At 40.2% G+C, this 16,508-nt stretch overlaps 1 long non-coding RNA gene across 1 annotated transcript; it reads right to left on the bottom strand.

Moving 5' to 3' along the window:
- Nucleotides 1-8,754: 8,754 nt before the first annotated feature.
- LOC118558345 lies at nucleotides 8,755-9,730 on the bottom strand. Its single transcript, XR_004928323.1, has 3 exons — nucleotides 9,635-9,730; nucleotides 9,137-9,463; nucleotides 8,755-9,020 (listed from the first exon to the last, which is right to left on the bottom strand). It is a non-coding gene; the product is annotated as an uncharacterized LOC118558345 (long non-coding RNA).
- Between the last annotated feature and the right edge of the window lie 6,778 nt (nucleotides 9,731-16,508).

The raw sequence follows: 16,508 nt of genomic DNA, 5'->3' as shown, positions 1-16,508 counted from the left end.
AGATGCTAAAAACAATCTTCTTATCGCCAACATGCAGAACCAGGGGTAGACAACCACAAATACCTGCATAGAGACAAAAGTAACAGAAAAAAAACACAAAAAATGCAGACAGCAATAACATCAGCAGCAGCAGCAAGAATATGAAACAAAACTGTTTTTACTGATGGAGAGAACTGCAGGAAAACACAGCTTCTTATTATGAGTGCATAAATGTGCACTCATACATGCAAAATATGTGGTGTAGGCCTTACACGAAATGTGCTCAGTGACAGATAAGGAGGAACCCACCCGCAGAGATCAGAAGCGAGTACAGAGGACACCAAGACCCAGAAAACCAGCAGCCTCACAGAGCACAGAGGACATGCATTGCAACACATGGACACCATGCATCCATCCCGAGGACAGCAGAGTAGGGCTCTGGACAGAGTCTCTGCAGCAATGGAGCAGAGGCCCCACATAAACCAGGTGCCAAAGGTTGCACAACCCACCAGGCCCCAGTCACCCAAGTGTGCACAGCTCACCCAGCGCCACCCCTCAGGAGCCCACAGTGGCAGCATACCAGCTTCTAAATACTACAGATATGCAGGAATAACATTACATAAAAGACACGGTACATTAACCTAAGTATAGAATGACACTATGACCATGCCTCAACGTTTTCAAAAAAAGGGCTTTAATTCATAATCGGATGCATGAAGACAATGTTTTTAAGATAAGAAATTACGCAACAGCAACTTTGGTTTTCACAAGTTAAAGGAAGAGAACTAAAAATTATTTTTAGCTCACTGTTAATCACTCATACCTAGTATGGGGTGATGTTTTATATGTAGATCTTGTAAATTCAAAAAACTGTATTATGAATAGATGAATCTAAGTCAGTTATTTTGTTCAGATTCACTATCAGGGTGATCTCTAAAGCGGTTTCCTGTAACCTTCATGTTCTTTTTTGTAGTTTGCAAACCCTTACTTCCTCATTATGACTTCTACTTGTTTGCATTTGCTTTGCCTTTTGCTTTGTTAGACTTTCATTAGATTTTAGTCTTTATTTTAGAATGAGAAATATTTTGGCATGATATAAGTAGCTGTTTTGGATGTTTTATACATCTCTGAAATTACTGGACATGATATTTATTGCACTTTATATTTGTTCATGTCACATTACCAACTTTGTAACTGGTTGTGTTGAAATGCGTAAAATTTCTTATTATCTATTATGTGACAAATCAGGATCATCAAATAATTCATTTTAATCCATCTAGTGCCATCATGTCTCATTCATTCAACACAAAGTCTCAGAAGTGGTTTCCCCTCATAGGTGGAGCGCAAAGTTGTTTGTTAGAGGTCACTTCCTTGTTGTGACCCTACAACAAGGAAGTGTCTCATGGCTTTCATTACTTTAATCATTTTAAGGTTTAAAAGGAGCGTACACAGAAATAAAAAGTGATGTTACTCACTTGCAGCCTGCTTGTACTACACCAGATTAACACTTCTTTGGCCGATGTGAATTTAGGAGAAGTTTCAATTGTTTGACGTTCGTGTCAGTTCACAAAACAGTGTGGTGTTTGTTTGGTTGTCAGTGTGGTTATTTCTGTAGCTAGCTAGACATAAACAAGAGTTTCCAGCAGCAGCAGCAGCACTGGGTTGGTGTAATTGTGGTCGCAAACATCACATTTCACATTTCAGCTAATATGTCAAACCACAGGCTGGAAAAAAACAACAAGCACCATCAGATCAACATACGTAGATTGCTAACTTGATCAATAAAATGTTGAATGTTATCTGCAAATACAAAATATAACAAGAATGTTAGCAGACAAACATTGTGTTTATAAAAACACAAAGCAAATCCTTTATTGAACAATATTGTCATAGCCACGGGGCTATGTGCAGGTTGTTGTTGTGTGTGTGTACTTTTATGTGCATATGTGTGTGTGTGTTGTGTGTGTGTGTGTGTGTGTGTACTTGTACTTGCTGCTGAGTGAGAACATTTCTTTGTATTTTACCACCAAAGTGAGAACTTTAATGTAAAGTGAGAACCATTTTTTGCGTCCTCAGTTTTTGCAGGGGTGAGCTGTCAGGTTTAAGACTAAAGTGTCAGTTAAGTTTAGGTTAGGGTTAGGCCATAGAAAAGGGATTGCTGCAAAGCCATCAACAATGCAGACGACTGTCCACTGTGGCTCTACGCTCTTTCAGGAGGAGTGAATGCTGCTTGGAGAGACTTGACGCAACCTGCTGGGTTTCCTTAGAGAGGAAACTTTCTGACCAACCTGGAGGATCTGATGGAATTTGACTTTGGAAAGTGCCTTGAGATGACATGTGTCATGAATTGGTGCTATATAAATAAAATTTAAGTGAACTGAATTTAATTGAAAATGAATGGAAGTCAAGGCACGGTCCTCAGTAAGTATTTAAAACAAGGATGTGTGTATGTGTGTGCGTGTGTGTGCATGCTTTACCTGCTCTGATTACGGGAGGGACCTGCAGGTTCATCCCCAAAGCTAGAGCTCATCAAAGCCTATGAGGAGGAGATGAATAAGTACCCTGAGTTAGAGGTTGGACTGCTTTGCTCCATGAGTGATAATCAGGCCTCCGCTTGTTTTGTGGTCCTGCATCCTTTGATTTCTCACACTTAACCTTGTGTTCCTCCTTCTCTGAAAACACACTTTTAGTTCACAGCCCACTGCTGAATTCCAGTATTCAGCCTCCACAGTCTTACAGTTTCCTTGAAAAAAGTCACCTCAAGATTCCTTCCCTGAATCTCCTCTGGCTGCTCCACTGGATTTTGCTGTCTGGACTCCTCCATGTACTGCCATCGTAACTCTGCGGCCTGCCCACCTTCCAGTGCTCCCCCAATGTCTCCGTCTGCATCTCATCTTGGAATAAAGAACAAGAAAACCATCACCAAGCAGCATTGCTCACCACCACCTGGGGATCTCAGCCTCTGTGAGTATACTCACCTCTTCCCTTAAAGCTCCGCCATCTCAACAGTAGGAAACTGTCATTTCTATCATCACCGTCATATGTACATCCTATAATACCTTCTCTTCCTCTGGATGGGTTCCTCTTTGTTGACATTTGTTTTCATGTGATAAAAGGTCTTAGAATTTTCATCTATACTGGATCTCTGTTGCCGTAGCTTCATATTTTCATTTAAACATACTGGTCTACACCAAGTCAGTTTATATTTCCCTCTTAGAATAGGTTGTCATCATGCACTTTTTTCCAGGATAGATTGACTGTTTGATAGCATGTTTCAAAAAAGTCAAAGCTAATGTGCCTTTGAGCTGATGTTGGTCACAAAACTAAATACATATCTTTGTAAAAGAAAGTCAGGAACCAAAATCTCGTTCATTATTCAATTCTTAGTAAGCGACATGTTTGAGTGCACAGGTTAATGGAAGAGTTTTATGATAAATGAGTAAAACTGAGCAGCACTGCAGTTTATTGACACCATTTCACAAATATTTCTTATTATGAGCAATATTAACAAGTCTATATCCTCCACAATAGCTCAGAATATAACAGAGGATTAAACATTTCTTGGATAGGTTGTAAGTTGGCACAGGTTGTGGAAAACTGGATCTTTTTAGAGTACGAGTTAAGAACCGACTTCAGCACCAGCTCTGGTTAACCAATCGAGTTGTTATGGTTGAAATTCCCCCTTAAAGCAAATGATATTTTGGAAACCGAACACACTATTTTGTTTAAAAAAAAACACATTTACGGAGTAACATCTGGCTTCTTCTTTTTAACTGCAGCGTAGACGACGTCTTGATGAGAGGTAGCCTCAGGAGAAGAGATGCTCTCAGTGCTGCTGGTCACAGAGTACTTGACCTAAGAAATAGACAAGAAAAGCAATACAATTACCAAGAGCAGCATTCAAATATGTGGGCAAATTCTAGAAAACCTTTAAGCCCATACTACTTTATGAACAACATCCTGTTGTTTTTTATTCTAAATATTAACTTGGAAGATGATAATTTCAGAGCTAAGGAGTGACTTAAAATATCACGATTAGACAGCGTTGCTTTTCAACAAACATGGTGACAAATCAAATGAAATGCTACATTGATTTGTCCTGGGGCAGTCAAGTGCTCAAAGCAACCAAGAGATCAGCAAATGGATAAGAAAAAAGTTTTCTTATCCATAAATGTCATTATATCATCTACCATCTGGGACTTTATAAACAGGCTTCACCCAGAGTTTACACATGAGGTCTTGGATGTTGAGACATTCATTATGTCAATACGTGAATTAATTAGGCAGCAATTTTAATACTCGAGCTTTATGTTTAAGTTGTTCCTTGAGGCCTGGAGTTGTACATGTTTGGTTTAAGGTCATACAAATAAAGGCTGCCATTACATCACATATGCCTGTTTACTTTGATACTGGATCGAGTTTGGGAAAAAAAAGCCAATTTTTCAAGAAGTCAATTGGGATACTGTCTTATGATATCCTTTTTGCAGAGGAAATCTGCCCTGGCATAGGTTAGCAACCAGCACTTACATATGTTATGCCTGTAATACCATGGCACACACACAAACACAAAAGTCATTCTTTAAATGTTCCAAACCATCTAAAAATGCTTTCTGGAAATATTTCTGTCTTGAAGGCTTTCAGCCCTGCCGTGGACTGGCAAATTGGTCAGGGCAAGCCCTACCTTTTGCTTGTTGGAAGCTAGGAAGGGCTCCCTAAACATTAGACTTTAAGTAAAGATGCCCAAGACCAAACCAAGTCAAAGTTAAAGCAAATGTCTTTTATAATATAACCATGTTAAGTCTAAATTCATCAATACTGTGTCTCGAGTCCAACTTCAGTCAAGTCACAGAGTCAAAGTCCACTTTGAGAGAACAACATGCAACAACACAACATTTGAGCAGGCGTAGGGAGGATCGGGGTCTTCTGCACACCCACGTTCTCCGATGGCGGCAAGGAGTCTGGGGCCTGGAGGAGGTGCGGGCCACTGTGTCCGGGGTCTTGGCGGGGGGCTGCGGTGGGTAGTCAGCGGCTTGCCAGGTCTGGGGCTGATGCCTCCGCTCCCCCCAGGAGGGGCGGGGGGCAGGGATGGCAAGGGTAAGGTGGGGGGAGGGAGGGGGTTTATTAGGTATTTAGGGGGAGGGGGGGGGGGGCTCTGGCCGGGTGGCTCGTGCGGGTCGTGTTGGCCCGCCCTCTTGGGGGGGCCCGGTCCGGGGGGCGTCTGGTCTGGGGCCGGGGCCGGGGCCGGGGGTCGGGCACAAGCAGTCGTGTTGTCGATTTGGGGTGACCCCCCCCCCCCCCCCTTTGGTCAGTGTTGGGTGTGAGTGTTATGTGGGAATGTGTGTACAGCGTCTTTTTTTTTTTTTTTTTTTTTTTTTCTCTCTGTGTGTGGTGAGTGGGGCACAAGGGAGGGATGGGGTGAATGAGTTTTCCTTTTTTTTTTTCCAGGTATGGGTGTGGTCCGCTCCCTCTCCCAAGAACATCTCAAGTCTCCGCTAGGTGCGGAGCCCATCCCCCCACGTCCTGCCCTCCTCCACTTCGTTGGCGGGCGCCTTGGCCCCCTGGCGCATTGGTTGGCTTCGGGTTTGGGGCGGGTTTCCGGGCGTGCGCCGGCCCACTCCCGGCGGCCTCTTCGCGGGGCCTGGCCCCCCGGGGCGCCCCTGGGGCCTCTGGCCCTCAGGGCCCATGGCCGGGACCACTTCAGCGGGGCTAGCTGCCGTCTCCGCGGCTCTTGAGGGCGTCGGCATTGCGGTGGCTGGGGGATTTCCTCGGGGTCGTCTCTGCTCCTTCCTTGGGGGGGGGGGGGGGGGGGGGGGGGTTGCAGATATCCTGTGTCGGGCCCTCCTGGGCGACCTGCTTTAGGGGCCCCTTTGGGAGTCCGGGGTTACGGGTCCCCTGACGCCTGCCTCTGTGCTCGGGGAAGGTGGGTCTTTGGTTCTCCACAATCACTATCAAGCTATTTCTGGATAATCTTCACCTAAACTAGTGCACTTTCACATCTCCCACAGGTGCTGGGTCCCAGGTATTAAGTGTTCACTTATATACAGTAATCTTATAATTTATTTATTTATTTATTTATTTATGTTCTTTCACCTTCTTTTTTTCAAATATCACATTACACATGTCAGCTTACATAATAATATATATGATTTAGCAATGGCATCTAGGTGTTATTCGAGTGTATCTGTTGCTTTATGTCTGTTGGTTGTGCTGTTCTTTTTGTGTCTCTTTCCAGGTGATGGAGCAGACAAAGAAGGTTTTATCATTCTCTCCCTTTTATCTCCTCTTTCTTTCACCTCTACTCTTTTTTTTCTTTTCTTTCACTTTTTGTTCTTCCTTTACTCTCCCATTGTCATGTCCATATAATTTGAAATTCTCCTTGCAGGAATCACAATAAAGCTATTTACAAGCATAAATCAAGTGGAGCACTATGGCGAAAGCCGTTTGCTCCACTTGTAAAAGCAAAATCTGTCGAGCTCTATCTGGCATTGAGACATCAATTCCTATTGCCACATTGCTAGACAGGACACTGGGGGAAAAAAAAAAAAGTCCACTCCTTTGGGTTTTTTACCTTTGTGTTTTTGTTGCAGCACACTGAGGCATAGTAGAGACCCCTGTCAGGATCCATCTGTAAGCAAAAAGAAAGTTTACTGATAAGCTTGCATTTACATTTTTCATTGAATTTAACACGTTTTCTGTGAATATGATAAAACATCCATTGTCTTGCACTCAAACAACTTAAAAAACACCAATTTAACTGTGTGGTGGAGTTAAAAATGGTTTGTGTGCTTTTACCGTATCATCGCTGGTCTCTGGGCCCAAAATAGTCACTTCAGGTTGCAAATTTGGTCCCTGCTAAAAAAAAAAAAACAGCATCTATGAGTAGGTTGTTGAATTTATTATGTTCAATATAAACATATTAATGAATGCTACGTCAATACTGTGAGCTTTATTTTTGTTAAAATATCAAGAAATCAAGTGTTTATTTCAACTCACTTTGTTTTCTTCCTTTTTTGTTTTACTTCCTGAAAAATACAATAGAATTAAATTACACATTTATAGTGTAATGCAGTGTTTGAGTCCTGTTTATTAGTCATCCAATGGAGAAACGACGCGCTGTTGTGTATAAGAACAACAATCTTTTCATGTTCCATTTCTGAAGTACTCTGTTGGAAGTTTATAGCTAAGCCATTGTCTTCTCCTGTTATTTTAAAGTAATATTGATGCAGCCAACTGTACCAAATGTGTACACCAAAAAAAGCATTCTTTGAAATCAACTTAAAAACAGATTAATTAAACTGTGAATATTCTGACCTTTAGTTTTCTTCCATTTGATGAATACCAGAAGGACTATTAAGATGCTTGTTGAAGCCACAGAAACAACAACATACCACCAATGCCACGCTAGAAAGAGAATTAATCATATTAAACACAGTAAAACAGTGCTCAAACTGAGGCTAGTGGAGAGAAAGTATCCACTCACAGACAAGTGGGAGTTTGACATTAATACACTTCTTCTTCTGGGGGAATTTTAGTTTGCAAAATAGTTTTTTTTGGATAACTTGTGTAAGTTAATTTTATTAGCTGGTATTTTTAACAAAAGTGGCCTACAACAAATTTTTCAGGTTAGTGGAGCTGAGATACTGTTTGCTTATAATTACTCTTAAAAAAGTTATGATAAGGAATATTCAGTGCTTTTTAAACCTTCTAAAGTCAAATATAAGCATACATATTATGAAGTATTACCTTTGGCACCACGGAGTATTCATTTGTTATCAAATATTAGTTGCTTTCGGGTGTTCTATTTCAAATCTGGAAGAAAGACTCTGGCCTTCACTGCAACATGTGCTTCTTCCTGTGTGGGTGCCGCCCATTTCATGATGTCGCCCTAGAGCCGCTGCAGCATTCAACCCTAACTCAACCATACTGTTACAATTTACCAAGCCGTTTGTCTCTATCGGGTGGTTTTATTGTAGGAATATGACCAGTTTTAAGATTAGAGCCTCCCAGACAATCCACTTTGGTACATGTTGAGGGTCACCAAACAGTCATCAGTGAAGTGATGTCACAGACAAATACAAGCTAGTGTGTGAGAATAAAAAAATCCAACCACTTCTGGTGATTAGGCTCTTATTTTGGAAGACTGAACAAAGTCCAAGACCTTTTGCATATCTATGGTTAAAAAAGAGCAGTTGCTGTACAGATTAGGTGCTAAAAAAGCCACTTTGTCTAAACGTTGAGCAGAAATGATAGCGCTCTGCCTCACATCACAGCTCTCTGTTCTGAGAAAACAGGTCACGTTGTTTACTGGGCACCTGGTAGGTACTTCCAGGTGGAAGAGGGTAATTATCGTTCTACAAAGAAATCTTTCAGGACAGGGAGAGGCTGCTGCTCAGACTGCAGAATTCATGAAGATTTTTCAGACCTGTATGCATCAAGCAAAGCACCACTATGGGAATTATTTTGATGAAAGAATAATAGTAAAAAGCTCAAAAAGGCTGATTTTGCATAATATAGGCCCTTCAACTATTTTTATGTCATAATTCTGCCACTCTTTATGTATTGTCGCAGGCTTTTTGAAATCAGTAGTTTAGTCATAATATGGTTTTATTGTGCTGTCACTGTCTATGTTGTTTCTTCAAATGAGAAATAATATTAACAACTCACAGTAAACTACAATAATTATATATGCAGTTTCTGCAAAAGACAATTGAAATCCTAGAAGCAAATATTTTGAGTTATAAAATGGGTCATTGTTTTCTCACCTGTTTGCTGAACTTGTGGGTGGTGGCTGAAGGTGAACAGCTGAACCTTTTTAGTGGAGTTATTTTTAACTTTACACTTTATCGACCTGAGAAATGCTGAGTGTTCATGAAGGGAAGTTGTCAGTGTGACAGTAGAACGGCAGATGGGTATTATTGATTCTACATGTGAGGAAATTTGTGCTTTGCCATCATACAGCCACTCCACTGTGTGTCTGCAATAGTTATAGTCCACCACAGAGCAGCTTAAGACAACTGAATCATTGGTCCTCTGTTCAGTCACTGGTGAAGATGAAGATGTTAAGAGAAAAACATAAAATATTACATTACCTTTATAATTAATCTTTCTGTTTCTTGTTCCAACAGAAAAGTTTCAGTACAAACATGTAAATACTCACTGTGAATAACAGAGATATAAACAGAGGAAGATTGTCCTTGTTGTTCTGATGTTAACTGTCTGCAGTTGTACTGACCAACATCCTCCATCATGACCTTCTTTATAACCAGAGAACATTTAACAGTCACACTCAGCCTCTCTGATTTATTTGCTGTATTTATCTGAATCTGTCCAGCTTCAAACAACGTCACTGTTGAAATAGAAGTAATAGAGGTCCATTTGATTCTGTCACAATTATTCTGACCATCAGTTACATTGTTACAAGGCAAAGTGACTTCATCACCAGCTCTGACAGTGGAGACGGATACATGTTGCCCAGCAGCTGCTGCTGAAAGAGCAAGTCAGAAAATGTATAAAATGTTAGTTTAACATGTAACTAATGCTTATATTTATAATTAGTAGGTGATTAAGTTCAATCTAATTTAAATCAAATAAAAAAAAAATATATTTTATCAATGTTATTCCAGCTTTGTCAAGTTATAGTTAATGGTTTACTTACCAGTAAAAGTCAGCATTAGTCTCACAAGTAAATACATTTTTATCCATTCGTGTTAAATCATTGTTTCTCTCTGTGTCTCTTGTCTTGTTAACAAATGATTCAGGGGCTGAAAGTGGTTTCCTCTTAAAGCTGAAAACGCTGCAAGCTGCTCAAAGTTTGCAAGGTGTTACTTCCTCGTTACGTGAGTTTTTTTTTCTCACATCAGGGTCTTGCTTTAGTAAATATTTTAAGTCTTAACTTAAACTTAATACCTTAACTTAATTTTTTGCTCATTCTAAAAAACTGTGGACATCACCCCTGGGTTCATTAATGCAACAGGTTTGTTTTAACATGTCTTAAACATATATTCATTTTTATACCATAGAAAAACAAGAGAAGGAGTGACAGAAAAGTGGGCGTGTCTGAGGTTAGAGGGTGTTAGTTTCATCTGTGAGCTGAACCTCTGAATGTGAGAACAGAAGCATGTGATCTGGTTGCTCGTTCTTTTCATGATAAACTTTTATAGCTATATATCCCTCATGTACAACTTGATTTTAAAGTGATTGTCATATGTTAAATATTTTTTCTGTGAGACTTGGATTTATTTGGTTTTTATTGGTTGCTTCCTGTCTGCTCTGACAGACCTCCTGCAGGCAGGCCTTGGAAGAGCTTGCAGGCAAGTTCCTGATTAACCCTTTGTGCCTTTTGATTTGTTAGAGCACCCTTCTATAAGTGTGACTGAAGGCCACTTCCACCTGTGCCCACCGTCTGCATGAATGCAGTAAAGGCTCCTGGGTGACCAAGGGCGGAAGCCTGAGCAAACTTTCTGCCGTTATGTTAAATTTATGTCTATGATGCTATTTTTAAATAGTGATGGGAGGTGTTTAACACAAATGGTAAATGGCCTGTACTTGTATAGTGCTTGATTAAGTCTGATGACCCCAAAGCGCTTTACCCTACAGTTCACCTATTCATGCTCACATTCACACCCTGATGGTGGTGAGCTATGTTAGTAGCCACAGCTGCCCTGGGCCAGACTTACAGAAGTGAGGCGGCCATACATCGGTGCCACCGGGCCCTTTGACCACCGCCAGCAGTAAACAATATTTGAAAGATTCATAAATTAGGCTATTGTCCAAAGTCAGTGCTCAAGGGTCGCTGTCCTGAATGTTTTCCCTGGTTCAATGTCCCTGAATTATTCATGACCAGGCCTTGGGAGAACATGAGATGTTTCAACAATTTGAGTTACCTCTGTTGGAGCAGAGACATTTCTAAAATCTGCATGAAACCAAACCTTGAGGTCCGCAGTTGGAAGCCACTCATATTACCTTTGACATTTACAGTTTTTAATTTTTTTTATTTTTTTTTTTTTACAAATATTACATGTAGTGGAGCTTCAAAGAAGGCACAGCAGTACAAGACACAAGAAAATCTCCACACTTTCAACCTTTCTCCTGGATTCTAAAACAAACCAGCATTTTCTGACAAGTGAATTTCTCCAATGTGAGATCAATAAAGACTATCTTATCTTATGTGTTTCACTGAAACTTGGCTGAGTCTTCAAATACTTCCATCTGGATGGTTTTAATATCATGCACATCATCACAGATGTGAGAACAACCAGGAAGTCAGTTGGGGGTGGACTATGCATGGTAGTAAATGATAGGAAGGCTGTTATTGGAGGCCTGTCAGAGACAGATTTCTGTCACCATCTGGGACAGACAATAAAGTTTTGCTGTTATATTCTACTCTAAACATTACATAGATTAAATACACACAGACTGATGTTTTCAAGCCTTTATTTCTGTGAGGTATAGGATTTTCTGCTTACAGCTAATGACAACAAGACATTTAAGATTAAAATATTACTTTAGACCAATATAATTAAGTATTTCATATAGAAATGTAGAATTGATGAAAAATAGATGTAATATCTGCTAAAAGAACAATATTTTCAAAAGGTACTTTTAATATGACAAACAGGTTTCATTGGAACACTTATGCTGATTTAATGAATGTGTAATGATTTTGCTTAAAGTGAACCCGATATTCAGCCAGACACGGAGCCAATCCAAAGAGTTTATTTACAAAGGGGCAGGCAAACAGAAGGCATAACTGAGTCCAGGGTTAACCAGGCAGGTTGAGGCTTGTAAGCTGACACAGACGGAGGGAAGGTCTTAGGTGGGATGGCAGAGCTCCAGCAGCAGTCTTGAAGAAGTCCAAACGAGCAACAAGACAGTCCAGCACCGGGTAACTGGCAGGACGCCCTCAGTTACTCATGGATCGGCAGGTGCAGGATCCAGAAACCAATCAGGCGGGTTTCGGGCAGGCAGACAGACTCAGACAGGGGTCAGGCAGGCTCAGGAACAGAGAACAGGTCGGGCAACAAAAACAGGCTTGCAGACAGAGATGCTGGAAGTCTCTTACCAACGGCTTGAGACGTTCTGGCACTGGAGGCTGATTAGAATGGGGTTTATATGGAGGTGAGACTAGGTGAAACCATTGAAGGTTGATTGCATGCAGGGTGGAGACTGAACAGGTGTGCTGAGCAGTAATTATATCAGCTCCAGTGCCAGGAACGTCACAATATGACTTTGAAACCTATCACACTTCTCTGTTCTGGACCAAGTTATTCAATAACAAAATGTCCTTTGTTTTGCAAAATATGTTAATGCTGAAGTTGTTGATCAGTAGAGTATGATAGTAGCAGAACGATCTTCACAGTTTTCTCACATGACTGTACCTTCATTTTCCTCCATGTACCACTGCTGAAAACAAAACAAACACAACCTCTATTAACAGGGAGGATACATTTTATAATATTCTAAAAACATTTCTCCAAAGTTTCACTATATCAAAAATAATCATTAATATATTGTTTGATTACCTGCTATAATTTTCCGTCTGTTTTTTATACCTAATCCTACGTCAGATTGAATATCAAAGAAACTTCATTTGCTATTTGGGCTGTTTTTCTTTAAATTGATTTTAAAATTCACATTTTACACTGTGTTTACTGCATTTTCTTTCCTGACAAGACAGAACTGACTTGGTTGTTGGATTCTCAGGACCTTTTATGTGTAAGAACTTCATCTGTGTATGTTTTCACCATTTCTCTTGGTCCTCATATTCACTGTAACAGCAGATATCAGGAGAGCGGCCAGACCCAGAGACACAATGAAGCATCTCAGTCCATACAATAGACCTGGAAAACCTTAAAACACACAGACTGAGATTAAATTAAACAAATGCACCAACAGCGTTTAACCAAGATTCAAGCTTGATGATTTAAACCATAACAACATGAGAAATGTTAAGCTTCTGATCTGTTGATGATTGTTTTTAACAGGTTTTGTTATTAATTGATTGCTGATTACCACATTATTAATGGTTATTTTTCTCAGTTTAAGATGAATTTTTAAATAGTGTATCATGTTCTCACCTGTATTCAGAACTTGAATGTGATGGCTGAAGGTGAACAGCTGAAACTTTTTAGTGGAGTTATTAGTAACTTTACACTTTATCGACCTGAGAAATGCTGAGTGTTCATGAAGGGAAGTTGTCAGTGTGACAGTAGAACGGCAGATGGGTAGTATTGATTCTACATGTGAGGATGTTTGTGCTTTCCCATCATACAGCCACTCCACTGTGTGTCTGCAGAAGTTATAGTCCACCACAGAGCAGCTTAAGACAACTGAATCATTCATCCTCTGTTCAGTCACTGGTGAAGATGAAGATGTTGAGAGAAAAACATAAAATATTACATTACCTTTATAATAAATGTTTTTGTATCTTGTTTCATCAGCAAAGTTTAGTAAAAACATGTAAATACTCACTGTGAATAACAGAGAGATAAACAGAGGAAGATTGTCCTTGTTGTTCTGATGTTAATTGTCTGCAGTTGTACTGACCAACATCCTCCATCATAACTTTCTTTATAACCAGAGAACATTTAAGAGTCACACTCAGTCTCTCTGATTTATTTGCTGTATTTATCTGAATCTGTCCAGCTTCAAACAACGTCACTGTTGACGTAGAAGTAATAGAGGTCCATTTGGTTCTGTCACAATTATTCTGACCATCAGTCACATTGTTACAAGGCAAAATGACTTCATCACCAGCTCTGACAGTGGAGACGGAAACATTTTGTCCAGCAGCTGCTGCTGAAAGAGCAAGTCAGAAAATGTATAAAATGTTAGTTTAACATGTAACTAATGCTTTTTTTCATAATTAACAGGTGATGAAGTATAATCTAATTTAAATCAAAAATGTGTTTCATCAATGTTAATTCAGCTTTGTCGAGTTATAGTTAAAGGTTTACTTACCAGTAAAAGTCAGCATTAGTCTCACAAGTAAATGCATTTTTATTTGCTGTGTTAAATCATTGTTTCTCTCAGTGTGTCTTGTTAACAAATGATTCAGGGGCTGAAAGTGGTTTCCTCTTGAAGCTGAAAACGCTGCAAGCTGCTCAAAGTTTGCACGGTGTTACTTCCTCGTTACGTCGCTTTGTGTCTCTCAAATCAGTGATTTGCTTTAGTAAATATATCAGGAAATTTTAAGTGAATTTTTTGCTCATTCTAAAAAACTGTGGACATCACCCCTGGGTTCATTAATGCAACAGGTTTGTTTTAACATGTCTCAAACATATATTAATTTTTATACCATAGAAAAACAAGAGAACGAGTGACAGAAAAGTGGGCGTGTCTGAGGTTAGAGGGTGTTAGTTTCATCTGTGAGCTGAACCTCTGAATGTGAGAACAGAAGCATGTGATCTGGTTGCTCGTTTTTTAATGATGAACTTTTATATCTATATATCCCTCATATGCAACTTAATTTTAAAGTGATTGTCGTATGTTAAATATTTTTTCAATATCAGACCCGTATTTATTTGTTTTTTATTGGTTGCTTCCTGTCTACTCGGACAGACCTCCTACAGGCAGGCCTTGAAATAGCTTGCTGGCAAGTTCCTGATTAACCCTTTGTGCCTTTTGATTTGTTTGAGCACCCTTCTATAAGTGTGGCTGACAACCACTTCCACCTGTTCCCACCATCTGCACAAATGCACTAAAGGGTCCTGGGTGACTTGCAAGGGTGGAAGCCTGGGCAAAGCTTCTACAATTATTATAAAGTGGTTCCAAAGAATGCATGGTGGTCCAGCTGGTAACAATGTTGTCTTGTTGCCAGAAGGCCCTGAATTTAAGTCCCGGCCTCGGGTCTTTCTCCATGGAGTTTGCATGTTCATCCTGAGCATGTGTGGGTTCTGACTGGGTACTCTGGCTTCCCCTCACATTAAAAAAAATAAAAAGCAATGAATAACTGGGTATGGACAATAGATGATTTGTTTCCAGTATCTGGACTGTAATCCAGCTGGCAGAAAACAAGATTAAATTGTTTTGTGAAGTTGCATGATACCAACTAGATAACTTGCGCACACACCTCAGAGTGACCAATCCCTAAGAGAGTAACTGGGGTGATGAAACGGATACTATCTGGTACTCTGGCAGTCTCTAGGTACTTCAGTTGTTATTTAGTTAATTCATTAATTAATATTAGACGTTCCTTCATGTGTGTAATCAAGAAGATAATTTTTGTGAACCTAAAAATTCTCTTTAAACTGTAGAAAAATCTTATATCAGCTTAAAGTCATGTCTATGAAGGTATTTCTAAAGCAAATCGTCATGGGATGTTTTTAACACAAATCTAAACAATACTTGAAGGATTCATAACTTTAACTAGTGTACAAAGTCAGTGTCTGGAATGTTTTAGATCTTTCCCTGCAAATCTGTTGATTCACCGGTCCGTCTAAATTCTGCCCTAAGAGGAGACAGTTGAGATTATTCTGATATGGATGCTTCCTGGGTGGCTCCCTTCAGAGGTTTTCCGGGTATGTCTCACTGGAAGAGAGCCCTCTGGGAAGACCCAGAACTCACTGGAGGGACTGTATATCCCCAGAAAGAGATGCGGTGTGTCATCAAAATTGGTATTGTCATTCCTCTTGGACCTATTTTCCCCACGACTAAATCTCATAAGTGGAAGATAATGGATGGATGGATGGATGGATGGGTAGTTGTGTAGTGGTTTAGAACTGCTTTGCAATTTCAGGACCTGGCAAGCTAAATTTGGCTGTATACCAGAAAATCCTGAAGGGTAATGTCAGGTGACTGTGACCTTTAGGTGGTCGGTTCTTGGGTTATGTAACAAAACAATGATGTGAACCAAACCAGCAAGTTCACCCCTTGATGGCTCAGGAAAATAAATCAACAAAAGTATTAACAGTTCTATAGGGTTTCAGAAAGTCTTCCAATAATTTACTTTTAGCTTTTCAATCAAGCAACTGACCACTTTCAGGGGAATGTTTCTTTACATCCCAGTCTGACTGAAAAACGTGCAATATCCACACTGGTCCAGAGGGGAAAAACGTAGTATTGTCACAACACTGCCTGGCCAAATAAAAAGCCACCACCTGGATTTAACTAAGCAATTAATATGAGCCTGCCACTGGATAATTACTAGCCTGGCCAGCCAAACTGACTTACGCTCCGTGTGATACACAGTGTAAGTGTTAGGATTCTGGTGTCTTTAGTTCCTTATGTGAGTGAGTTCCCATTTCAGAAAATATATCTGCTGTAGGGGAAGGCAACACGCCTTGACGTGTTATCCAGAGGGCCCTGATGATAGGTAGGACTCAAGAGAGCTGGGTCTCTAGGACTGCCGAGGGAGGTCAGCTTACCTGTCATCACCCACCTATAAACCCTTTTAATGGGCGTTGCAACAGTTATGTGTGACGCATACATGTTCCCTCCACTTTGAAAGCTGGACCCCCTCACATATGCAAAAACATGGACCCTTCGTTGTTTCTTTTGCTTTCCGAAAGAATCCACTCCAGTTGATAGAC

This window comes from Fundulus heteroclitus, unplaced genomic scaffold, assembly GCF_011125445.2.
Source record: "Fundulus heteroclitus isolate FHET01 unplaced genomic scaffold, MU-UCD_Fhet_4.1 scaffold_123, whole genome shotgun sequence".
NCBI lineage: Eukaryota > Metazoa > Chordata > Actinopteri > Cyprinodontiformes > Fundulidae > Fundulus > Fundulus heteroclitus.
This window is presented reverse-complemented; position numbering and strand designations above follow the sequence as displayed.